The sequence below is a fragment of the Hibiscus syriacus genome, unplaced genomic scaffold (genome assembly GCF_006381635.1).
Source record: "Hibiscus syriacus cultivar Baekdansim isolate YM2019G1 unplaced genomic scaffold, ASM638163v2 tig00003398_pilon, whole genome shotgun sequence".
NCBI lineage: Eukaryota > Viridiplantae > Streptophyta > Magnoliopsida > Malvales > Malvaceae > Hibiscus > Hibiscus syriacus.
The window spans coordinates 615345-620810 of record NW_024061969.1 but is presented as its reverse complement, the minus strand read 5'-3'; positions in this window follow the sequence as shown (position 1 = coordinate 620810).

Below are 5466 nucleotides of genomic sequence, written 5' to 3'. Positions count from 1 at the left end.
TCTTATATTTTTGAATTTAAATATTTATTTTTACATGAACCAAAATACTATTAGACCAAAATTACATCAAGTATACAAATTTTAACAGGGGCAGGGCCGTTTTGGGCCCTCACTAAGCTACGCCCTACCACCAGCAGCCACGTGTTGATACACGTGGTGTTGCTTGATGAATAAGTAGTCTTTACCATCACTTCTTAGAACGTCCATATTATATGGATTTTATTCAGAAAAATGTATCATTCTTCTAATTTGGGGTCGAAGTGCAGCTATGATCGTTCTGATTCTTCATCGGTACCTCAGTAGATTTAGCTAATCGATGTTATAAAGGTTTAGTGAATCTTGTAGGAGAGTGTTGAAGTCTCATTTGAAGAAATGCTCTCTTCGGTGCTAACGATTGATATTGTAATTTAGGATCAATCTTTAATGCAAATCAAAATCGAATGAAGTGAGAAAATTTTCGAAACTATCCTTAAGCTTTTTAGGGCTATGGCGAGGAAACAATCCAACTTAATATTGGAAAAGATTGGTTTTTTTAATAAAATATAAAATAAATGTACAAGTAAATAAATTTGAACCCGCCATGAACATTTGAATGAGGTAGGTATAATACCTAAAAATATCTTTTAAAATAATTTCAATAAAAATAATTTAAAAAAATGACAAGTGTTTAACCAGAATCTCATTTTGAAAAGGGTTTGAAGTCGATTACGTGTGGGGAAGGGTGAGCACCCCCACAACACCCAAAATCGATACTTAAGAGATTATATGCCATCTAATTGCAAAGTGAATATACACTTAAATTATGATCCTAAAAAAAATCGAGAAAGGCTTTATTTTGTACGAACAATCCTTAAAAACACACTCCTTGTTAGTTAAGGAGCATTTTTTTTATGGATTCTCCATTCAAAATATCATTACCATTTTTTTTATCAAATTATATATTTAATCTATAAAAAATAAAATAAAATAAAGTAAATAAATCACTTGAATATATAAAAAAGGGTGTTATTTTGCATGGGTAATTCTGAAAACATATTCCTTATTAGTCAAGGTGCGTTTACATAAATTTATCAAACAAAATAACATTTATTCAATTTTTCTAGTGAGTATACATATATTTAATAAACATATATATAAAAAATCAATGTGACGTAAAAACATATATATACTATTTTATACGAACAATTCTCGGGAACGAACTCATTGTTAGTTAAGGTACATTTCCATAAATTCCTCGTACAACATTTTATCTCAATAAAATGTGCCATTACAAAAAAGAGAAACCAACGAGGACTTAAACAAAATACCATAAATATAGGAAGCTTAAACGCAAATAATAGGAAATTAAACGAATATGTAAATGTATAACAAGAGTAAAAAGATAGTAACTTTAAGGGTTAAACTGCAAAACCAACAAAAAATATGGCTATAAACAAAAATATCATAATAAAACCATCATTAACATTCAAGACTACAATGGAAATTGTTAAAATAGGATACTCAATATAAAATAAGCATAAAAATGAAATAACAAAAGGAAAAAGACTAAAATATGTTAATATATAGTGCTGAAATAAGAAGAAATGCAACTTCAGTTAATGACGAATAAAAAAATTTACAAAGCTAGAAGGACTTGGGAAGGGATTTACCCATGCGCTAAATGTTCATTCTTCCCTCCCCAAAATGATGTCACGTAGCATGGGGTATATAACCCCAAAACTATGGCAAAAAATGGCCTAAATTCTTATTTATTTCATTTTCACTCTTTTCCCAAAAGGGGAATTTTTTTCTGTGCCCTCTCTTTTCCCCACTCTTCTCTGGGGGAGGCCAAAAGCCTTCGGTCACCAGAGCGCTCCGCCACCGCACACAGCGGTCGGAGCTTGAGAAAACCTCCCCGAAACCATCCTTTCTCTCTCACACCTAAACCCAAATCTGAACCCCTTTAAGCCTAAAAACCCATGAAACACCCTAGATCAAGGGAATTACCTTTGAAAAACTCCACCTTCTAGCGACGTTTAGACTTTTCGGTGACAAAAGAGGTAAGCTTCTCTTTTATCCTTCCTTTCATCTCTTTTCTCTTCTTTGGTTGTTGTTCTCTCTCTCCCTTTTTCAGTTTTCGAAAAGTCATCTCTATTTTTTGGTTCTCGATTATGTTGCTTTGTATAAAAAAGGATCATTGATTTTGTGTTATGTTGCTATATATCATTGAAAATGGAAGATTTTTCCTCTTTCTTGCTCTGCCTCATTCGATCCTTGCTAAGGGGACACTATATTTCCTCTTTTCTGATTATTTTTTGTGTTTTCAGTTTGCATGCGAGAAAAGTGAGGAAATATTGCAATTTTGGCAATCTGTCATCTCATAGGGAGGGGGACATTCAGCCGCTTCAAGCGCACAGGTCAGGCGTGGTGGTGGCAGTCTGAGTCAGACCGGTGGCAACAGTTTGGGCATTTAATTCCCCGGATCTCTTGCGATCATATCACAACACTACTAGCCTTGTGGGGGACCAATTTGGTGCACGTATGGGAACTGGAGGGACACGCGCGTGTATCGAGTCGAGCGTGCATCTCATACGTGGGGTAGATTAATGATCAGGCTTCGACGGTGGTGATAACTTTTGGATGCATTAGGTTAAACCCTAATATCCTTGACATCTAGACCATTGATCTAAAATAAAATCCAACAACTGGTATTCAGTTGTGGATAGATTAAAGGTTAAAACCCTAATATGCTTTTGATCTGGTCCATCGGATCTTGTTAAATATGATGGTTTTGATTTAGGCGGCGTTAAAGGCTTAATATAGCTAGTGTTTTCCAAACCCTAAACTTCTAAGCTACTATTAGTTGGGGCCTGCTTCAATTGTACCACTTCATGTTTGGGTTTTGGCTATTGTTTGGGCCTATAAAAATAAAATAAAATTTAGTACATTATATATATATTCGATTTAATTATTTATTATATTTATTTATATGTGTATACTAATAATCAAGTACACCCCTAATAAAATATATATATAGCCACACACATGACTTAAAAAATGATTAACCCGTATAATTATGACCATATATATATGTCTGTTTAACCCAAATGAAACTTGAATGAAACCCCTATGGACAAAATGAGCATCTGCATCTACTCCTCTTTGCTTATTATCGTACAACGAGAATATACCAAAATTAAAAAAAATGCTCATATTTTTCTGATTATGAGTAAATTGAAAAGTTAATCCGCTCTATTGTAACTTCAGGGTAGGTCGGACATGATCTGCTCAACATTTTTGGGTAATCGGATATCGAAAAGAATTTGATTCACTTCGTTGCTCTTTAAGGAAGATTGAATCGAACTTGATTTGCTTCACTTGTCTTCAGGAAAATCAATTCTGAAAGAAGGAGTATCTTCTCCACTACTCTTTAAGGGATATTAGACTTGAACAACTTTGATCCACTTCGCTACTCTTTAGGGAAGATTAAATCGAACTTGATTTGCTTCACTGCTATTCAGGAATAACAAATCTAAAAGAACGAGGATCTACTCCACTACTATTTAGGGGAGATCAGACTTGAAAAACTTTGATCCACTTCATTGCTCTTCAAGGAAGAGTTAATCAAACTTGATTTACTTCATTGGTATTCAACTAGACCAAATCTGAAAAAATGATGATATGCTCCACTACTCTTTAGGGAAAACCAAATCTTTTACGGAAAACCAAATCTTTTAAAGAAATTTAATTCACTCAACCACTTTTTTGGAATAATTGAACCGGGATCGATCCACTTTTTTTTACTTAAATAAGATCGAATTTGAAAATTAAACACTACCGATTGTTAGCGTATGTTCGAGAATTATTAAACATCATACTCGAAGGTTTAGACTTTGGGAAAATCTTTGAAAATCAATTTCTCTTATGAAACTTGTCTCGCATCCACCAAATATGGGAATATGCCTCGACCCAAGTATTACTTGAATATCTCCCTTTTTGGGACTTTGAATTGGTTTCTTTTATCTTGAGGTTTGAACATATTCAGCCTTAACCTTTCTTTGGAAGACCTGTAAGTTCTTAATTTCATTTATCATTATCAAATATTTTATGAATGTTGTGATCTTGTTTATGCCTAAAATGTGTGCAGTAATGTAATTTTAGTGTTTTTTCTTTTTCGAAGGAGAACCCTCGCTCGTTCGGCCATCTTGTTACTCGATCCAATCTTGGGTATAAAAATTACGATCGGTTCACCCTAGCTGAAAACCTTGATTAGATACTCTGTAATTGGACATGGCCTTGATTTTCTTCCTTCTTGAAACCTGATAGTATTCATGACCAGCTGCTTGATCAGTGACAAACGTCTTGGATCACCCTAGCTCATTATGCAAGACTAATGCTAAAACCATTGTCAGCTTCAAAGCACCTGCACTTTTCCAAAACTTTTTTCTTAATAATACACAATGACCTTATTTTTTTCAAGTTAAACTATATGTGTTTAATTTCAATGTATAAAGCTTGTAAAAGAGTGTTAACAAGAAAAAACCTCTTTTTATTTATATAAATGTAAAGAGTTTTTTGGGTAAATACATGGAAAACTCTTAACTAGAAAAAGTAAAAGAAAATAAAGTAGGCGTCCCTATATATCAATAGTACAAATGCTTTTGAACTGGCACGTCGCAGAGTGACTTAAGTGTAGCTTCTGTTAAAGGGATCCCGAGAATTATAACAAGGCGTAAGGGTGTGAAGTTCTCTCTGGAATACAAATATCCATATACTAAATGCCATAAACAAGTATCGAATCTCGTTTGTATTCAATTTCTTTTTTGGTTGTTTCAAACATGACTCTTTTAGTCTTCAGTCTCAACTCTGACCATCATTTGACGTTACTACTTAGACCCAAAGCCTTTTCAACTTCACTGTCAATTCAGGACCTCCACCATGCACAAATCTCAAATTTCAACATGACTCAAGCCACCCTTTATGGGTTTTCAAATTGAGGCCTCATTCGGTTTCAACACACCCTTTACGAATTTTCATCTTGAACCCCTTTATTTATTTTTTTTCTTTTTCCTTTTCTTTTTTTATCATTATTATTTTTCTTATTTTTTCTTCTTTTCTTCTTCTTCTTATTTTTTCTTCTTTTTTTCTTCTTCTTCTTTTTTCTTTCTTTAGGTAAAATATTTTTTGACGGCGTCAGAGTTCACAGGGTTAGGTAACTCTGGTCCATCTATCTCGGTGAGGATCAAGGCTCCTCCAGAAAAGGCTTTCTTCTCAACATAAGGTCCTTCCCAATTCGGTATCCATTTTCCTCGAAAATCCTTTCAAATAGGAAGGATCCTTCTAAGCACCAGATCTTTCTCATGAAACTTTTGGGGATTAACTTTCATGTTATATACTCGTATCACATGCCTCTGGTACATCTAACCATGACAAATAGCTTTCAATCTATTTTCTTCGATCAAATTCAATTGGTCATATCTAGTTTGT